Genomic DNA, 22,432 nt, shown 5'->3' with positions numbered 1-22,432 from the left:
TGCAAAATTTTCTCGTCAGAAGATGGTTTTCATTTGTTTTCCTTTTTCTTTTCTTTTTCCTTACGTGATTTACAGTATGATGTAAATTACAACGTAACATCCACCTGTTCTATATAACATCCACCTGTTCTATTTGGTACTCTTAATATTTAAAAATATTTATGCATCTGATGTGTGTTACGCTTAGGTAAGTTGGGAATCTTGTGATCAATGGGTAACGAAGTATATCTTCCATGTTTTCATTTTTATTATAAGAACAGAAACTACAATTTAAAATGAGCCACTCTGCTGAATGTATTCCCGTTAGAGATTGAACCTGGAACCATGACTCAGAATCACACGCTCTAACCACTTTCTTTTGCAGTTTATTACAGGCTATTTAAAGAAAACTGCAGAAAAAACTTGAAGTAGTAATCCAGTAGATTCATTATAAATATCTAAAGTAGATTGTACACATTCACTAGGGAAGGTCACAGGGTGTTATTCTGACTTCATATCGATACTATGATTAGTCGACTACTTTTTACATATGAAACAATGAGGCAACCGGAGAAATCCTTGATCGCAAGCGTGTTCGAATTTTGAGTGTTAAAAGTTCGAATTTGAACAGTTTTGGAAAAAGTTTGAAGTAACCATTCCGTAAGATAGATGCTTCATTCTTAGTATCAAGGGGTTTTGTTGGGTGTTCAACACAATGGTGAGGTCAAAACGTACGCATTTTGCAAGGTAAGAGAGCATATTGAGGACGGGATGCAGGGTAATGGCGCCTCACAACTTGCAAATTGCCTCATGTTTGGCATACCGGGCAGTAGACTAATAAAATGTATTTACTATCCCTGTTCAACTGTATTGTCATTCAAATGTTACTTTTCTGTGTGGCCACTCACAAATTGAACAATCCGAAACGCTTTGCCGCGGAACTAACGTGGATGAGACTCCCAACCCAGCCGGCCTCTGTTTATGCATTGTGGGGAAAAAATGAAATATTTCAGTTTAATGTCCCACAATTATGCCCTTTGAGCTAAGGGATACGATGATTAAGGCAAGTGAATGATGATGGAAAGATTGGAGAAATTAGAAAATAGGAGGAAACGGGAGTACTCCGAAAAAACCCTTGGACACGATTATATGCATTGTGGAAGACTGTTTCAATATCTCATTGCTAGCCATTCTTTTTATTAAATTTTTCAAGGGATTTTAATGGCGATTGTTGGAAAATAAGACCAAACTTCAGCCACAGGACCTTCAAGCATCATATTACTAGTCAGTATCATTGACAATATTAGTTATATTATAATCCAGGACCACTTGTCACTTTTTTTTGCACACCCTACATTGTCAATATTTAGAGCAACCCACATTGTTTTATTTTTTGTTTAATTATGCTTTATTTTCTCCAAATTATGCTTTATTGTTAATTTCAATCATTGTTTTACATTAATCGTATATAATGCGTAATTAATATTTACTATACATTAAATATTCTAAATATTATTCTATTCTATTCTAAATATTCTTGATCTATTTATTAATATTTTATGCAATCAGTTTCATATTTAATGAAATTTCTACTTAATGCACTGTAAAGAGATATGCTTTACTCGAGTCAGTTTTTTCTATCACTTGTGTGCGCCTTCTTTTCCTTTTTTTCCCCTCCACATCAAAGGATTACACCGAAAAATTTACAGAAATAAAAATAAGCTTTTCATTGTTGCATTGTTTTGTTCTCAATGATTTTGCAATGTAAATATTGGTTTTAAAAGACATTAATATAGTATGTTAAACTTGCATTAAATAGAATTTTCCAAAACTTATGCTATATACAATATATTAAATTATGCTTTATGCTTTATTTTCTAAAATTATGCTTGTAAAATTAGTTTCTTTCGGACCTTAGACAACCACAACCATGTTCAAGGTGCCCTATCAATATTCTTTCTTCAATTCGGGTGGTGCTCAGTACTACCAAAATGGTTGATAAAACGTAATCACAGAAACCAATTTTTGTAAATTTTTAGTACCGTAAAATACAAAAATCAGCAACAAACTACAATAAAAATTATGGTTCGCTCATGCAGTATCTATCTATCTATCTATCTATCTATCTATATCTATATCTATCTATCTATCTATATATATATATATATATATATATATATATATATATATATATATATATATATATATAATTGTTGTCAGTGTTTGTAGCCAGTTCCATAGTTGTGGTCAGTGTGCGAATTGACAAGGGAAATGCCAGGAATTACCTAACAAAAATTGATCCTCCTCAGAAAAGAAAATTTTCGTCTCTGGCGGGAATAACTTTTCCGTCCTCCAGATCGAATGATTATGAATCAGATAAAAGAAACAGGAAAAAACTTATTTGTGTAGCCAAACTAAGAAGAGACTTTTATGAATTAAAGTTAAAACTGCTTATAAAATATCTCGTTAATCAACCTTTTTGTCGTTGTTAGAATTAGGGAATTATATTTCAGCACTATCAGCATTCTGTTAGGTACCACCTCGGCATTTGCATGGTATAAATGAGGAAACCCCAGGAAAAATCTCACTAAGGATGACTAGCCTGAAAAAGTTTTTACATCTTTCCGATCGAGTGTCCCCACCGGGAATCGAACCCGGGACCATTTGCATCAAAGGCGAAAGTTTTAGTGACTACAGTAAGCAAGGCCATGTGTAGTTTGAAAATCTTCCATCGCTTCTTTGAGTGGTCCAAACACATGAAAGTCACTAGAGGCAAGGTTGGTGAATAGGGTGGATGAATGAGACATTAAAATTTGATGTCATTGATAGTCTCAACGGTCAAACGGGCAGCATGCGGTCGGAGGTTGTCATGCAGTAGGACACCTGAGGACAGAAGTCCTCGTCGTTTACGCCTGATTGCAGAGCGAAGTTGATTTTTCAGCAGATCTGAATACGAGGCACTGGTTACTGTCACTCCTTTTTCCGTGTACTGTTCCAAAATTACTCCCTTTGCATCCCAGAAGAGAGTGAGCATGATCTTTCCTGCTGATGATTGAGTGCGAACTGGTTTTGGTTTCGGCGACGAGCAATGTCGTCATTCCTTGCTTGCTTTTTTCATTTCTGGTTGATGGTAGGGAACCCAGGTCTCATCGCCTGTAACAATTCTGTCCAGAAATGCATTACCCTCAGCGTTGAAACGACGCAGAACTTATTCACAGGCGTCGACGCGACAATCTTTCAATTCAGCAGTCAGCTGACGTGGGGTCCATTTTGCAGACACCTTATTGAAATGCAGAACATTATTCACAATGTGTTGAGCTGAACCAAAGTTAATATTCATGATTGTGGCGATTTCTTTCGGTGTAATACGTTTGTTTACAAGCTGTTCCGCTAACGCAATGTTTTCGTCGGTCACTACGCGTTGAACCTGTCCCGGTCGAGGAGAATCCTCCACAGATGTTGCCACTTTTAAACTTTCTACATCAATCGTATACTTGCTGCAGGGACAAACACTAATCACCATACTTCGCTGCATCCTGCGATGAATTTCAATTGGTTTCACACTTTCACTGCTCAAAAACCGGTCACCGAACACTGTTCTAACGTGGTGCATGTACACAGTGGGGCGGCAATCTTGGTATTAATGCTGCCGTGTTCGCCGTTCTTCCAGCAACTCTACCTGTCGGTCATTATGTGCAACTCAAGGCATATTACTGCCACGTATCGAAGCCGTCGTCCAATTGAACATTGTTGCATTGTTCAGGTTTTCATTTGATTCTCCCTCGTATGTATCGCGCGCACGAGAGAAAGTGAACTCGCGCAAATTCCATTAACTGTTGCTTCTTATCACAACTACTGTTAGTTTCATTAACTTCCTCATTAAAAACATCTTCATTGGCACCAGGTATGTTGCCTATGGCAAAAGCAACAAATAACTGAAAGGACCGCGGAATGGGCAGTAATAATGACACGCACACACTTACTTCAATATTATCAATATTCTGCACCAAATCACAATATTGATGGTTGGATTTAAAGATTTTCTTCAATATCGTGGTTCTGCTTTCAATAATATTGGGAATATTTGTAAATATTGCCAATAATAGTATTACATGTGTAGGCTGTGCATAAAAGTAATGGCAGTTTTATTGGTAGTAAGGATTCTCGTATAAGAAAAGGCGTAGGATGGAGTTTGAGGCTTCCCCCTGGGTAACTTGAACCTATTATACACTGACATCCTTTTATACACTAATTTGTGTTTAATATGAATTAATTCCCTCAATGCTGATCGTTAAACAACTCCTGTTGTCTTCATTACTGCACTCGTGGTTACATATCGAGCACAATTACTGTCTTTCATAAGGTTTATATCGATAATAGTATTACCTCAAATGTAGATGATCAGTAGATTATCAATGTTACGTTGCTATTTGTTGTGATATGTGATTATCATGCCGTATAATTGTGAAGGCAAATACTGATAGAAATAATGATTGCGTTTAATGCGCTAACGAAACAAGTCGGAAGGAGGTTATATATATATTTGGTTCTAGTATAACTAACAAATAAGAGAGTTATTTTTGTCTGACTCTTCCCCTTTTGTAGTTGATAAAGAGTGCATTGTGTGGCGCTCATGGCAAAGGAAGAATAATTGACATTTGATTGGTAGTTTTTTTTTCTAAGTCCAGCTCTGTTTATTTTTCTCATAAGGATCAGATGTGTTGACGCAAATTTTAGGTCCTGCACTCTGGCATATTTGTTAATCTGTAAACAGCAACCGAAAAACAACCTTCAATTGCCTTTAATCGTGCTGCAAATAGATCCAATTTGACGTCAAGTCAAGTAGTACAGTGTTGCTACGTATTCTAAAATGTGTTGCCATAGTACGAATATTGATCTTTTGAAAAACTATAAGTAATTAAGCTTTATAACAATAGTCCAATTTTTATTTTTACCTTGAAATAATATGCAAGATAACAGGTATTTTTCATCGTGTTACTTTCCTGTTGTAACAAACTACATAGTTTTTTCTATTCTCTATGGAAGTAGGGTGGTTCGGATGCGGATCTCAAGTTAAACGGTAGGCTATGTCTCATACGACCTTGCGTGGAAAAGGGACATACATCGAAACACACAAACAGCATTTTGAAACGATAGATCTTGGTGGTGTATCAAAATTTTAACGTTAATTCTCTAATGCCAATTGTCTCTTCAGCGTTATAATTTTACCACAGTTCTTTCATAGTTTTCACGATTTCTTAATTTACGACGGTCGTCCAAGTAAATAACGTTTTGGCATGGTTCGGTAACAAAACTTTATTTACAAAGCCACAGGACCTTACTCTACTTTTCTATGTAATCGCCACAGGGACCAATTTTTCAATGCCCAACCTTTCCTTCTAGTAACCTTGGTGTGTGGGGGCGAAGCCCCTGGATGGACAGATTCAGGAAATGTGAAGAGCAAGTTCACGAAATTCACTGTTGATACAAAGGCCGATAGATAAAAAATGCGACGCCGTAGGCCGAGCAGACTCGGGGGTCTGGGTATATATATATATATATATATATATATATAATATTAAAATGCTAGAACAAGATTTGTTCTCATTCAAATTTTCAAAAAAAAAAAAAAATTCTATTCCATATTTTAGGCATCGTTTTGGCCCTATTTAATATTTTAACTAGGTTGATGCCCTTGCGAAAGGCAACCAGTAGAGAAGCTACGTATAGCGGGTTGATGGACATGTCAGGCGCTTTGCTTTAATCTGAATGACAAAACCTATTGCAAGCTGGCCACTTCGGAGGCTTGTGGACCCACAATGAGGCGTACTCGGATATGGAATTATAAGAATTCAAGTTTGCCACGAACTTCCCCCAACATTCTATATATTAAAATACTACATTTATATATTTGTCTATAGCAATTCACTGCCTTTGAGAATCTTCTTGTCCTTGTGTTGTTTGCACAGACATAGTGAGAAGGAGGTTCATGCAAATGTTAAAACTGTTCGCTGTGTAAAAGCGCAGGGTCACTTAGTAAGTAGTATATAATAATGAAAAATGTAATGAATTATAATGAATTCTAATATCAATTCTACTGTCTCACCCCCTTCTATCCTATTTTTGATTATACTTGTGGATAAATGTTTAGTATTCACGCCTTTGCTGCAGAGACTTGTTTTCTATCCCTGTTGGAAGTATATGTAGTTTACATTCTGCATTGAACTGTATGTCCACGTCTTATTTATCGTTGATGTTGGGGAAGTGATGCTTAATGAGCCAATTTATCCCATCCATGAAAATACATTTTTATCCTAACTATTCCTGTTATTACATCAAATGTTATTCTTCCATATTGTCTTTTCCAATACTTGGTTGTCTCTGCCACTTTTCTGTATTGCAGGAGAAGCTTAGCAAAAAGAAAAAGGAAATAGAAAATGGACAGAACCAGCTATTTCAGAAGAGGATTGCTTGTCCTATTACGTTAATAGTGTAATATAATAATGCTACGTTTCATGTCTCCGCCCTTTGGGTTGAAGAAGGCGTATCATAACTCTGTCATTAAGAAAGAAAGAAAACGATAATGGTAAAAGAACAGTACATAACAGCTACGAACTGCTCTTACCAGGATTCGAACTTCACGAAAGATAGGTATTGCATTCAGCAGTCTTCATCGTTCACGAATTAAGTATAAAAGGATGTCAGAGTATAGTTAGCAAGTGGAAGTCTCAAGCTCCGTCCTGTGCCTTCTATACGAGGATTATTAATAAAATTCTTTGACATTACTTTCCGATATTCGTATTGATTGTACGAATTGTATACGACCTCACAGTCAGTTAAAGCAGTTTTTTTCCAGGAGATCTTCACCTTCCTTTTTAAAGCCTGCAACATATTGCAAGGAAAATATTCACAAGTAAAACTTCTGTTTTGACAGTAATTGAATCAGTCGTTTCAGAAACGACTGTCCGTAAAGCTCTATTAGCCGGTGTTTTTACATTTGTGGTATTTGCCAACTTCTGTTTTAACATAGAGATTATATTAATGTTACTTTTGAAAATATTATGAAGGATATTTTAAATATCGAGTGTGGTTGTGAAGCTAATAGCTGTTTTTCTAATCCACGTGGAACATAAAAGTTAGTTTTTTTTAAAAAAAAAAAAAGTACGGAACGTTTGTTTTTAATGTATTCTGGCTGGGTATCTGTAATCAGTCCAAAAAACATGTGCCGGGCGGGGGACACTCTGAAACTACGTATTAACAAAGCTTACAGCTACTTGCCTTACATTTTTCTGAAGCATGCGCAACAGGACGTTCAGTTGTCACTTATCTGCTTAAGGTTAAAAGTTACAGACACATACCACCTAATATCTAAATGTGGAAAAACAAATAGCTTTAGAACAGTTGTAAAGTAGCAATATTAAAATGTTTATTTATTTGTTTATTGGATTCTAAAACCATTTATTTCCCACTGCTGGTACTATTCTAGTACATATTAACCTTATTTCCTCCGGGGAGCATCTCAGAGCTCCGGGGTTCACTGCCCCCCAAAAACCTGCCTGAAAGAAATACTGTGATCCTTGTTCTCTGTGGAGGTAATACGTAGCTCATTTTAAGTGGATTTCCATTGAAAATTTGTTTAAATATATGAGTTTCATTCCCTCACATATGCTTCTGAAAATATTAAATACTGAGCCGATGTTTTACCGTAGAAAATATAGAACAATACTCTGCAGTTTTGTTCTACTGTATATTTATGTGCGTTCCTGTGATGGAAATCAGTTTGTATCTAGTGAGGTGGTTTGATTAATACTTGCGTTTTGTATCGGTGTACGTATTACATAATACTATACGCAACGTTTTCTTTTTTTTTTAAATACTTGTTTCCACATACGACATGGACACATCAGAGACCGAGAAAATTTGGAAATGGTGCCTCACTGTACGAAATGAGTGAGCTGGGAGATATCCTTGATTGCGTTGGAGAGCGCCACCTCATTAGGCTAGTGGGCTGGCGGCCGTTCGTGTGTAAGGTCGTTGAACCCGTCGAAAAAGTAGGTTGTGTTATACTGCTTCAAGCGTCCTTCGTCCTTCTCCTCCTACCCTTTCACTATCTGTGGCAGACGGCGAGACTTCAGCTTCACACATTGTATTTACGTATAGTGGGACAGCCCATCCCATCCCCCGACTATGATGCCATCTATTATCGCATTTTTGCTTTCCAAACGAGGCAGATGTCACTCAGTGGTTGAATCCATAAAAGGTGAGTCGAGTCTGGTTTATTTTCAGCGCTGATGATGCATGATGAGGTGTGCTCTTTGTGCACGTGCCTGCATCAGTGATCTTACGTTGGTGGACGGTTTCCACTCATGCCAAGGTACATCTACTGCTAAAGGGAAAACAATTTTTATTTTTGATTCAGTAGCATTTGTGACTCAGCATTATGTCACAAACTTATTGAGATTACCAGTGGATTTTAGCTTTGCCAGAATTTCTTATTCATTGACTGTTAAACGACGGACTATAGTGATGCTAGAACATTCCTCACATGGTTCACTTATCACACGTAGTCATATTGCTGCATATTTTCTTCTTCAACTCGAAGCGGAGACATTTCCGAACTCACGTTTCAGGACGACTCACTGTCAGTTTAAAATTTCTCGTACATCAATGAGATAGAGTATACTGTCACGATGTTCGAACTTTCCCTGCGTGCAATTTTCCGCAGGATGTAGGCTATCTTGACTGAAAATGGTCGGGACCACAATGGCTCAGTGATAAGAGCGCTCACCTCTTGTGCAAGAGGCCTCTGGTTCGATCTCAGATCATGAGAATTTGTGGTGAATAATATCATGTCGGTGCTTTTTCTCGAAGTTCTTCCGTTTCCTCACATGTTCGCATCCCACCAGTTCTTTCATAGTCATTCACTTTCATCCATCTCTTTTACTCTACAAGGGATAACGAATTAACTCTTATGTTCAATGCCGCGTTCACAAAAGCCCTCCATTGATTTCTGCCTTAGCCAACTAGTTTGTTTCTACTTTGTTTGACTATTTCTGCGGGATCCATCTTAATATTGTCCTCCCATCCGCGCCTATGTTTTCCTAATGGTCGTTTTCCGATTGAATTTCCAGTTAAAATTTTGAAAGCGTTCTTGATAGTCGTTTTTATCCGGGCCCAGTGGAGATATTGAACAGTGAAACGTACCGAATTGGCATAATTTCTCATCTTTTACATTTTTTCAGCCCTTTGGGAGCAGCTACACGTCTGCAAATTTTTGTATATAAACTTATGACCTTGGACTACATGCACACACAAATTCAGACCTATACGTATTTTTCTCTTCATAAAAATGTCTTCAATTTCCACAAATATTGCAACTGTAGGCCTTGATTTTAGGCCTCACCCTTTTCAAGTGGTTTTAGACAAAAATGTTGAGAGATATCGCCTGAAATTGAGAAAACACAAAATGGCGGCAGCCGCTGCGTTGCCATGGGATGATGTAAAACGTAAATTATTGTGGCTTTGAAGTACCCTTATATCGACTCAACATTTCTGAACAAATTAATTTTTTTTTTTTTTTTGAAGGTCGAGCTGCAGTTTTTCTTTCTTCTTTTTTTTTTTTTTTTTCTCGATCACAGAGCATGTATTGACTGTACTGTGACTTGCCTGTCCGAGGATAGCAAACAGCATAAAGATGCGCAGAAACTACGCTGAAACTAAAATGTGAAAAAAAATATAAAGTAATACTACAACGATATTGTATATCTATTTTGTAATTTCTTCTATTTTTATATCTTGATTTTGGGCAACGTTGCATAAAAGTACATAATCTGTCGTGTAGAAGAAGAATAAAAAATGAATATATATATTGTTGATTCTAAATAGAAAGAAATAAGATTTAATGTCAATAGTTAAAGTATATGTTGGTTTTATAGGTGTAATCTGCATTTATACGAGCAGATAGTTAGTTGTTTAAAAACATTGCCATGACAACCGGAAAAGAAAAGTATAATTAATGAAGTTTTGGAGAATAAAAGTAATAGTGATACAATTTGTTGTGCCTGATTTAATATGACTGGATGATTTTGACATTTTTTAAAACATTTACACGGACTGTGGGCTAGAATGTAACGTAAAATATATATATGTATAATATAAATTAATCATTACATTTTAAATGGTGGTTCCCAATATATGTTACAATACGGTCATGTGAACCCATTTCAAGATCACAAGCTCGATAGATTTATAGTGGATAATTTAATTTTGTTCGGTGTACCTATGTTTGATTTTTTATTTTTTTTATAGTAGTAGTAATAATATGCGTATGGATGTGCCAATCATAACACACTGTCTGCATTTTTCTTTCCACTAGTTACTAAGAAATGTGGTATATACAAAACTTAGAACTGTCATGCTTTATGATGACCCATTAACAGTGTAATTGAAGGAGAGAATTGTAATTTTGATTGAATTTCAGAAACAAGAAATTAAAAATAAATAAATAAATAAATAAATAAATAAAGACGAAGAAGGAAGGAAATGTATTTCATGAAAATAAATATGAATTATATACAAGCCTATATTTTCTTTACCTAGCAGTCATATTGTCTAGAATTGAAAATGCAACTTTCGGATCTTACTTAACTCATCTATTATGTCTCTTCCAGGTATATTTGTTTGTAAACGCCTTTTTTATGTAAGAATTTGCAAAAGTATACTTCTATTATTTTCCAAGGTATATTGAATATATTTAATGTAGGTTATGTACACAATGAAATAAGACCATTATTCTCCCTGTTATGTGTTGTAGTGACTTGACGAAGAAGGGCGAAAAAGTTCCATTTTTTTTGAAGTATGGAAGAATTTATCGTTGCACACACACACATACTGACACATTCAATCCTGATCATGAATACGTTCGAATAGGCGTGCAAGTTTACATTTTCGCACTTGGCACATTCAAGGCTTGTTTACGATCTAACTATGAAAGCTACTGATCAAGGCCAACGATTAATAACACCTATAGAGGCACCCGATAGGTTGTTAAAATCAAACCAGCTAGGCAGAAGAACAAGGAAGAAAAAGCTGCAGGTCATATTTGATGGATGGTGACAATGAAGTGAGCTACGAACATGATGTTATTTTTGCTAATTATAAACAGAGTTCACGTTTATTTGAAGATTACGATGGATCATAGTTGACGAAAAATGTGTAACTCTACAATGTTACTAGTTTTTAATAATAATAATAATAATAATAATAATAATAATAATAATAATAATAATAATAATAATAATAATAATAAAAGTATCCAAAGATGATACATATACCAGCCGATACCTCTCACTGAGTTCAGCAAAATCACATCCTTGATGGTAAATTTTCATGCATAGTTTTCGAAAAAATCAAGGTAAATATTGGTAATCCTAATTTTTTTGGCGTACTATTGAAACTGACACTAAAAAATACCTATATAATCTTTTCATTATAATAGTAAACAAGACAGTAGTATACATAGTATGATTAATGAGATATAACGCGAATTGTAAATAAATCATTATACTTCAGCATTTGTATAATATTTTAGGAAATAAGATATACAGTAAACACTCGGATTATTCACGTCTTACTTCCTTTCTTTAAAATTCTTTTTTGTGACAAAAATTTGTTTTAAAACGCTTCAATCAAGAATTAAAATGTTCTAATATGAGTAACAAAAAAAAAAAAGTTCAAATTTTTAAAATGAAAATGTAATCCAAAAAAACTTGTAAATACTGAAAACTGTGTAAGGCATACATTTAAGCCCCTTACTGTAAATAAAAATTGATTAGAAATATTTCCGTATTGATGTATGTCCTTTTTCGGCTATTTTCCGGATTACACTGTTCTACAAATTTTACATTTTTTCTGTTGTAGAAATGAAAACACCCGTTCTTAACTAATTTTGAGGTGCTGAATCCGAAAATGATAATTAAAATTTTCGATTGGCTCTCGTTTCGGCGTACCGGGGGGGGGGCATGTCCCACGTTCTTATTCATGAGGCAACACCTCGGAAGGTCTGGCAACGTTGCATTCTATGTATATTACGTCACCATTGGTGTTGAAGTATAACCGAAACACACGCCCATAACCTGAAGCATCTAAGGGGGGCCCAGTCCCCCTCTGTTCTAGAAAATTTTCATGATTTAATGTTATGGGTTATTGAATACATTTTCTTTATTGTTTTTGGATTGTCAAACACGAAAACGACATTTACAATCAAAAGTCACCTCTTTTATTTATGACATACCAAGACTTGAATAATTACCTATGTATACAATACGTATTAATATAAATGTCAATCTTAATAACGTGTCTTCTTTGCCTGTCTCCTGTATTCTGTTTCGTTAGTATCCCCTTTTTTTTTTAATCATCCAACAAAAATCACTTAACATTGCTGCACCCCATTTTCCTTTATACCTGTGCTCCATCACTGAAATGTCCTGATGGAAGCGTTCTCCATTCTCGTCACTGACACTCCCACAATTAGACGGGAAGAAATCCAAATGTAAAAATAAAAGTGCATTTTTATTGACACATTGCATCCAAGCTGTTCATAAGTGTTGATTAGATCTTGAATAAGTTCTCTGTAATTTTCAGCTCTGAAATTGCCAAGAAAACTACTGGCTACATTTTTAAATGAACTCCAAGCTGCCATTTCCTTGTCACTGAAGACTGCTTCAAAGTTACTATCTTTAAAAAGTTCTCTAATTTGTGACCCAATCAATACACCTGCTCAGTGGCGTATTTACGATTTTGTTTCGGGAGGGGCTTTGCTAACTTTCGGGGGGGGGGGGCTTTGCCTGAAAATATGAACATTCTGCAAGGTATTTCATACGACAGTAAAATTTCGGGGGGGGGGGCTTAAGCCCGGAAGCCCTCCCCCTAAATACGCCACTGCACCTGCTTTTACTTTTTCTAAACTAAGTTTTGGAAATTTGTTACATAAATACGTGAATGCAGAACCCTTTTTATCTAATGCCTTTACAAAGTTTTTCATCAAACCCAGCTTAATATGAAGGGGAGGGGGACTTTAGCAGGTTCTATCAAAGGCTTGTGTATAACATTTTTCGTACCGGGTGTTAATGACTTTCTTGGGGGCCAAATCATCCTGGGATAGTGTGAACTTCTCGCACGGTTATCCCATTCGCATAGGGAGCACGAAAACTTTGTATAGCCAGACTGAAGTCCTTTGTATAGCCAGACTTTAAAGTCACCACACACGTCCCACTGATATTTCTTGTAATCTATTCCTTCCAAAATTTTTCCCACCTTCGTGTAAGTCTCCTCTGCACTAGTAGCATACGCCACAGGTATGGAAGGTAAAACATTTCCATTGTGTAAGAGTACGGCTTTTAAACTAGTCTTGGAGGAATCAATGAATAGGCGCCACTCATTAGCACTGTGTTTAATATTAAGTGCACCCATCAGACCTTCAATATCTTTATAGTATGAGAATTCACCTTCAGTCTCGAAGAACTGCTGGAAACTTTTGTTTCTGGTGCGGTAAGATGTCACTTTCACAGAATCATGTAGTAGATTCAACTCCTGCAACCGTGATGCCAACAGTTCAGCAATGTTTTTTGAACGTTCCAAATCCCTGACGAGGTCGTTAAGCTCCCCTTCTGTGATTTTATGAATGGAGTAATTTGAACTTCTGGGCAAGTAGTCTCTATCCTTTGATGTTGATGGCTCCTGTTGCCCTTCTTCTTCATTGGTTGAAGAAGCACTGTCATCAGCAAGCGAGACTGAATTAATATCTGCTGGGGGAACAGGAACAGGAAGTCCATCGCCATGGGGTACAGGACGAATTGTGGATGGTATATTAAGATAAACTAACTTTGATTTCTTCTTCATTGGAATACCACTTGCAATAGGAGGTGCAGTACCATACAAAAATAAGTCAGTGATATGGTTTGTTGGCTCCCTCCAAATCATGGGCATACCAAACTGTATACAACGTCCATTCAAGAATTTAGGTTTTGTCCATCCAAGCATTTAGGTTGGATGTACATGAACTACAGCACACGTGTGGAGCCCACTTTTTATCCTAATCGCCTACCTTACATCCGAAATATAAAAAATATGCTTTTCTTGTAGTGGGGGTTATAACACATTTCCTGTTTGCAAATGTCACCTCACCACAAATATAGCAAAAGTTATCCGGACTGTTTACACACTTTCGCGACATGTTTATAAGTACACTATGCATAGTTCTCGTATGAAGTGGGCCTAGTACATCACCACAACACGGTTTCCTCTCCACATACCTTTGAAAACTTCCATAGGAATTGGTTTCATTTCAGACTAACAAGGGGAGTAATATCATTAATCACATTGACAATAATAATTTTAACAATATCTGCAAATCACGCGATTTCATTGCTTGACAACAATTACCGGTGCAGTGCCAACTTACAATGTTGCCAACTGCTGAACAAAAAAAAAAACCACTGAAATTTTGACATGGCTGTAACTTTGAAACTTCAGCTAATTTTGACATTTTAATGCCATTTTCGAACTCAGCGGCACCGAAAGATTAGGTAGTCTCATTTCCATAACATTTTCAGTGTAGAACAGTGATCCGCGAAATTCGGTTATCGGCAGTTGCTGTGTCACAGTTTCCCAGATAATCAGAGTTCACTATTCTTCAATCGATAGATCACATGAAGCTAAACAAAATGAGCTAAACATACACAATCTGGCTAAAACTAGTTTGAGCACAGGAAAGCAGGGAAAACAATGCGTTTTCCCCGAGTTTCCAATAGAAATCGAGTTCAAGGCACGACTTACATAATAGTTTCCAGACCAAAGTAATCCCAATCGGCTCTAACCAATGCTGGAAGGTACGCTGCTTACAGATGGAGTATAGCATAGGTCTTCTAGGATATTCTGATTGACATAACATTTACATTTATTAAGTTAGAGCAATAGTTGTTTTGTGTTATGTTAAAATATTTTAAAGAGGTAGTAGACAGTGTCATAATCCTATCGTTTATTTTCTTTTTAGTTATAACCAATTACAACTTTTGTTATCCGGATAGGGATAGTTATCTTGCACGGCACGGGAATGGTATGGCAGCTCTGGTTGAGTATAGCCCTAATTGATGGTGGCGATATTACGCATAGAGAAGAATAATCTTTTATATGTGTTTGATAAACACACAGAAGAGCAAAATAAAGGGATTTTTATTATTTTTCTTTATAGCAAACTTGTTCCGCCTTATGCAGAGTCGTTTTGACGTATGATTAGCATCATACTAAATGTCTGACTACTGCAGAAAACAAATGTTAGTCGAACTCTTTAGTACAGTACTAATCACGAGTCAGAAAGACTCTGCATAAGGCCCGTTATGACTAACATTGCCCAAGAGACGAGATTTAGAGCTGTCTCATCTCGAAAAGTATACATGTTTCTATTGGAAATGCACTGTATCATCACAAAAATTGTGTCCCGTCTCGTTTACTGAGGCAAAACTAGTTAAGACTTAGTTTTAAAAGGGCCCTTAAAACATTTAACATTTAAACATTTAACAAACATTTAACAACCCTTAAAACCAACCAATGAAAATACTAATGGTGCTGTTTAAAATTTAATATAAACCTAGAAGTTGGGGCCGCGGTGGCTCAGTGGTAGAGCGTTCACCTCTGGTGCTTGGGGTCCCGGGTTCGATCCCAGCCCCCGCCAAGTGAACTTTGTGGCGGACAAACACCGTGTGCGTGGGTTTTCTCGGGGTTCTCCCGTTTCGTCCCACTTTCTTCATTCCACCATTTCATTCATTACTCATCATCACCGTCTCCTTTAGCCTAACCGGCATAACCGTGGGACGTAAAACTTAAAGATTTCATTTCATTTTAAACCTAGAAGTTACCACGTGAAATGTACGAAACATAACGCTCTCACAGAATATACTGATAAGAGTAGGCCAATTTCATAAATAAGCCAAGTTTCCTAATTTAGTACTTTCCTATGGAAACAATGTTGTTCATTAGACTGAAGTCTGTTGTATTGTGGTTCTGATAGAACATTTGTATGCGTGTGTATATATAGTATCTGAAGTCGGAGCTTATTTTCAAAGCGGAAAAGGAAATTTGCTGCTTCCTGTTTCCTATTGATAAAACTATATTTGGATTTCTCTGTCTATTGAAGTGCACTGCAGGTCATTATCTGCTTCTCTGCTGGAGATGAAATGTTGTGCAGGATTTTGGAGTTTCAATTAAACAAAACATTGCGAAGTTGTATGTCTTCGAAAGAAAAGATATAGCTTTCTTGTACAGTAAATATTTCTTCAATCATAACAATGCTTGCTAATAGTTTCTTGCTTTGAACTATTTTAGCGTAGGGCCGCGGTGGTTCAGTGGTTGAGCGTTTACCTCTAGTGCATGGGGTCCTTGGTTTGATCCCAGCTCGCGCCACGTGAGCTTTATAGTGGACAAAAACTGTGTGCGTGGATCTTCTCGGGATTCTCCAATTTCCTCCCACTTTCTTCATTCCACCATTTCATTCATCACCACCACCGTCTCCTTTAGCCTAGCTGGCATTACCGTGATACGTAAATCTTAAAGATTTCATTTCTTTTCATTATTTCGTATACCTTAGTGTAGTAATTCTTATTGTTTAAAGAAAACCATTTAAGCAGAAGTATTGATTCAGCATTAGAGGGAACTTCGTAAAATTAATTGCAAAATAACCGAAATGGGAACTGTATCGCTGGTTATATAGCCCTTCATGAGCTGTATGTGACGGGGAGTTTCTTTTTTCTATCTTTACTAAAGTATTTACCCACTTATTTATAGTGGCCGAGTCGAGTCTATACCTTTCCTAATAATCAGTTAAACTACAATAAAACATACAGATTGAAAATTCAGAATATTTAAACTGAAGTAGAATGTTAATTTGTGCATTAAAATTAAAAACTAAGACATTGCATATTATTCGTGCAGTGGAATACGAGAAAACACATTAGAATATTAAAATCGGTGCTGCATTGTTATAGCTGTAGGTTTGCCAGCGAGTTGAGCGATCATCATAAGGGAGTTAAAATAATTACTCGTACTGTATTGATAAAACTTAATTTTGATACACTAAACCATACAGGAGGGAGCACTGTGACTCAATGGTACAGTGCTCACTTCTGGGGCGAGTGGGTTGTAGTGGAGAATACTGTGTCCGTGGGTTTTCTCGGGGTTCTTTATTTTCGCGTATGTTCTTATACTACCAATTCTTTCATAGTAATTCACTTCCAGTCCTCTCAATCATCCACTTCCTCTAGCCTAAAAGAGCGTTAAAGAAGTCATTTTATTTTTACTAAACCATACTCCATCAGACTCTTGCTCCTGTGAGTAGCTTATATGAGTCAATTTGGACAGGTCGACTGTCAGACCAGGTCGTGAGTAAGCAAGCATTCTAACATTAATGTTGATGATTCTGTATTTGTAGCACGATATCGAGTAGTTCGAGCAAAGGGAAATGCTTCAGTGAATGTGCAGCTAGTTTGTGCTTGGTAGAGTAAAACATTGTTGGAAATACTTCTGGAACGCAGTTTTTGGAATGATGAGCAACCGTGCCGTCGCATTCAGCATAATATCTTCTCTTGACTCAAACGGGTCCCTTGTAATGACATTTTCAGCTTGAAAAACAACCAAAAGTCACATAGAGTCATGTCGGGTGAGTAGGGAGCCTGATGACACACAGGAATGTTGTGTTTGGCGATGAAAACGTGAATCAAATTTCGTGGACACTCTCGTCATGCCGAATTTCTCGTTTAAAATTCTCATTCAATCGGAATATACCGATCCGATTGAATAGTTTTCGCTTGGGTATTGCCAAGCTTTGATAGAATTTGATGCAATATCGCCGCTCAAGTTTTTCGGTTATTTTACAAAAAACTGGGTTACTATACGTCTTCACTCGTTGGCCGACTGCCAATGACTCGCTTTCTGCGGGCAGGGAAAAATTCAAGACTGCGCATGAGTGTCCCCTCTAGATCAGCACCGAAGAAAGTTTCCCGCGCTTCATTGGTGTACATGGGAAAAATATAAGGGTCAATACTTTTTGAACATACCTCGTATGTCTTGACCTATGTAATCTCGCTGCTGACAGTGATCGTAAATACTAATCAATCAATCAATCAATCTAAAGGAGGAATTAAGAGTAATCTGCCCTGGCACCTACGTACTACTCAATCGTTTATCCCAGACTATTTTTATTTTTCAATTTTTAAGAGTTTTCAAAGGGTTCATTTTTGTTTTCCTAATTTTTTCCTTATATAATTTACTACTGTAGCTACTATTATTCTATATAACTTATTACTATTATATAAATTTAGAGTAAGGATAATATACTAAATACAGTTCGAATTATTTAAACATAATAATTCAATGGACATGTTCGGGCATAATTCCAAGTCCCTTTTCGTCCTCATAGAACATCATTAGTGGTAAAAATGTGAATATTCTTTGAGAACTCAAAAATGACGAGATCAGGTAACTGTACTTTGAAGAGTACTTCATTTGGTTGTACATAACGTCTCTGCAATCATCTAATTGATTATGCACTTACATGTTTATAATTTTTAAAACTTGATATTTACATTTTCATTTCTTTCATTTCCCTGATTTTAATATACGTAGTGCTATCTATATATACAAAGGGGACACCAGTTTCATCCCAATGCCAGGAAGTAAGTGAAGCATAACAGGTAAACAGTATCTGACAAAAGATGTGCTATTTTTATTGATATCCTACAGAATAAATAAAAAAATCGTGCAGATCAAAGCGTGTGACATGGCGACTACCAGGAATCGAATTCCAGGCTTGCTGGTGTTGTTCGTATCATTCTTTCTGTTTCTCTCATGGTAAGTATTGATCCGAGATCCTTGTCTACTCAAAGTAGGTGGGGGAGGGGAGAAGGAAGGGGCACGCGTGCGTGGCACAAACCGTCTCTGGTATTCCGTATTGAGTTGAGAGTTTAGTGGGTGATTCGCAGGATACAGTAGTGTTACGTTTGTTCACAAGTCCTTGTCGTACCCGGAATAGGAAATGAGGAGGTAGGTCCCTAAGAAAAAGTGCCTATATCGCATCTAATGTCAAAAATTTAAAGTTAATAATACGTAGGCTGCATATGAGTGCATTAAGTATTTTACATTCTTTCATTTAAAAGTGTGACAGGTAGATGTCTAGGCAGGTTTTGAGTCAAATTCTCAGCACAACACGACGTGAAGAATATTCATTTCTTTGAATAATTTTGACAAACAATGGATACTTAAATATAACGTTTAGTAATGCATTAATGTAGAAAATAATATAATTACACATGTCAAGTGCAACTGCACGAGTGCTTGTGTACTGATTGTTAAAAAAAAAAAAAAAATGTGTCGTCCACATTTACAAAACATTCTTCAATGCGTGACTTTTTGTGTTCTTTTCATTGTCTTACGCAACGAAGAAAGATTTTATTTATTCTCCTTTATAGCCCACTACCTTCTCTTTAGCTACAAGGTCGTTGTGATGTATTAGGAAAGACAGAAAAAAATGTCTTTGTTTATCTTTCGCCACGCCCACCGCCCTCCCCTTCTGACCCGATGTCTTGGAACAGTCCAAGGCATTGGAAGAGTACACAGGTGCAGTGAACCCCAAGAGGAATGTATCCTATGTTCTATATTCCTTCGCAGGGAAAATAGGTGGGTGGTTCAAAGATATATTTAAAAGGTATTATTATTTTTGCTTCGTTTTACCCAAAAATATGTTACGGGATCAACAACAAATATTACTATTGTTTTAAATACTGGGAATACGTAGGCGTTCTTTGCAATCCGGATTTCAGGAAAAATAAGTAATTTTAAATTTCCTTATACGTTGAAAATGAGACATTCCATCATAAATGTAATCTCATGGATGTTATGACGTAGACTTGTATCAGTTAGCTTCCTGAATACAAACTCCCTCAAAGGAAATCGACTTATCAATATGCACCATTTACATGCAGCTTATCGACAAATAAGGTTTTTTGTCGTTTGTAACTTAAAAAAGGGGGAAGGAAAAAAGGAAAAAAGTACTGTTAGAGAGTTCATATATTTTTCTTAACCTTCTTAAAATTTTCAGTGAAAAGGCTCTGGCTCTAATAAATGTTAAACCTGAATTTTAAAATACAAAATTTGCAAGTGTAGCTAGAATTAATTTATATAACCTCAAATTAACATAGTACTTCTCTATTTAATAATTATAGTTATTTTTGATGATGAAATCTCGTATTTGTGTTGAAAGAGTATGAGAAGCTGTTGTGGATTTTGATTACAGTTATGCACTTTTTGTTTTACGTTATTGGATACAATATTGAGTGGAATGTGAATTGGACTGAACGAGGTACGTGTATTTGAAATAACTTTCCAAGAAGTCAATTTGAGCTAAATTGATCAAATCTTAAATGCTGATCATGGTCAAGATGTAAAAAGTACTTTGGTGTAAATGGTTCTGATATATCATGTCCTTGAGGAATAGAAGCCGAAAACCTGTTTCAAATATCTGCATTAGTAGTCGCTTCTTCCTGGTCTAATTGTTGCAGGATTGTTTCAACTACGTTGACCAAACTTCGCACTTTGATGATGGTCATAATTGATTGACATGGTTCTTTCTGATCGATCATGTCACTGAGGAGTGATTGCCGAAAAATGTGTTCCATACTTGCATTGAATTTTCCAGTGCTAGTTGAAGCACAGTGGTCAATATTTTCCACACTGAAAGTGGTCATGGGGTACTAGATAGTTTCCAAACGAGATTATTATGATATATTTGTAGGATTACCAGGTTGAGTTCCGTTTACATTCTTTCATGATTGAAATAAGCAGGAACCGTTTTGAGGTACAATTGAAATGGGAATTAGAGTTCTCTCTCAGCAGTTTTGCATCCCGAAAGCATTTGTTGATGTATAATATTAAGTTCCATAAATTCTTCTGAAGCTTCTTAAGTAGAATCATTTCTGGGAAATCACGGGCAGAGTACTCATGTTTCGCTATGAGTTTTGTCGTGATGTTCCTTGAAAAGAAACTCAAAAACTGAAAATTAGAAAGAAGCACAGCGAAGTTCTGTCAAGATTGGTGGTGATTTAATAATCAAAGTGATATTTTATGTATATAGGGTGTTTTTTAAAAAACTCACGGATTTTATTTAGGTCTAGAATTTCTACCTGAAGTACGATTTTTATGCGGTTTGTGACAAATGATCAAGAAGGGTGGGAGATTTATGGGACTATGTTTACTGGTTTAAATTCATCCGAAGAAATACCGATTACGTCTCAACAAAAACAGCAAATATTCGCCAGTGTACCTTACAATTGGAAAAAGATTTTGAATTTGTGAAATGAAATTGCAGAATACAAATTGTTAGTGGTAACACAAATCACACGTTGATAGTTATAGCCGGTTTCTTAGGACAAACGACGGAGATATTTCTTTTTCGACCTAAGGAATCAATAACTGACATCTTCCACAACACCCACCTGCGGGGTCCGATCCTTTCTTGTCTCTCTCGGAAGCGATCCTGTTTCTTCCAATTTATTCACTAGCAACTATGTTCCTGTCTGGGACAGAACGTGAGGCAAATTTATTTCTAAATGCCCTTAGCATAGCAACAACAGATTCCGTTTTCCAAAAACTTCTAACGATAAACTCATGTTGCTATTTTCAACTGTGTCCTGATTATATTCACATAATAACACAGAACTGTACAGCACAATTCTCAATGCAACGTCCAGTTTCCTGTTTGTTATTGACCTTGGCGAGGTTGTCATCTAACGAAGAAAACTCAAATCTGCACCTCATTCCAATTGTAAGTTACACTGGCGAATATTTGCTGTTTTTCTTGAGGCGTGGCCGATATTACTGCGGATGAACTTAAACCAGTAGACATAGTTCCATAAATCTCCCATCTTTCCTTGATCATTTCCCACAATCCGCATGAAAATCGGACTTGAGTTAGAAATTCTAGGTCCAAATGAAGTCCGTGAGTTTTAAAAAATATCACCATATATATATATATATATATATATATATATATATATATAAGGAAATATTTTTAGAAGTTAATCAAGTTAGTCTTTAGAAAAATGATGTATGCTGTAAAAACCTGTAGAAAACCGACGACACACACAAAATGTTCAGTAACTTACGTAATACCCTCTTCCCCGAAATGTAAATACAATGCATCTATTTTTGTGTGTGTGTGTGTGTGTGTGTGTGTGTGTGTGTGTGTGAAAGATTTCAGTTGTTTTCATTCACTCTGGTCATCATCAGCAATTTACATTTTCCTATACAATTTCTCAATTTCACTCCGATGACTGGTATCTCACCCCTGCTGACTAACTGTATAAGGCAAAAATAAATACCATCATTTGGTAATTCATTTGGTAATACT

General features: G+C 36.3%; 1 protein-coding gene across 6 annotated transcripts in view; it reads left to right on the top strand.

Moving 5' to 3' along the window:
• LOC145662890 (protein FAM13A) overlaps positions 1-22,432 on the top strand; it is a 288,108-nt gene that overhangs the window by 95,865 nt on the left and 169,811 nt on the right. The window contains exon 1 of one of the 6 annotated variants that reach the window (XM_081728861.1): positions 18,919-19,071. The exons of 4 other annotated variants lie outside the window; for them this stretch is intronic. The gene's annotated coding sequence lies outside the window, so the exon portion shown is untranslated. Of the gene's footprint in view, positions 1-18,918; positions 19,072-19,684; positions 19,705-22,432 lie in introns of those variants that run through there. One more of the 6 variants, XM_081728865.1, reaches the window with a different exon arrangement.

This window comes from Thermobia domestica, chromosome 10 (assembly GCF_964235325.1).
Source record: "Thermobia domestica chromosome 10, izTheDome1.hap1.1, whole genome shotgun sequence".
Taxonomy (NCBI): Eukaryota; Metazoa; Arthropoda; class Insecta; order Zygentoma; family Lepismatidae; genus Thermobia; species Thermobia domestica.
Note: the sequence above shows the minus strand (reverse complement) of the source record. Positions and strands in the feature narration are given on the sequence as shown.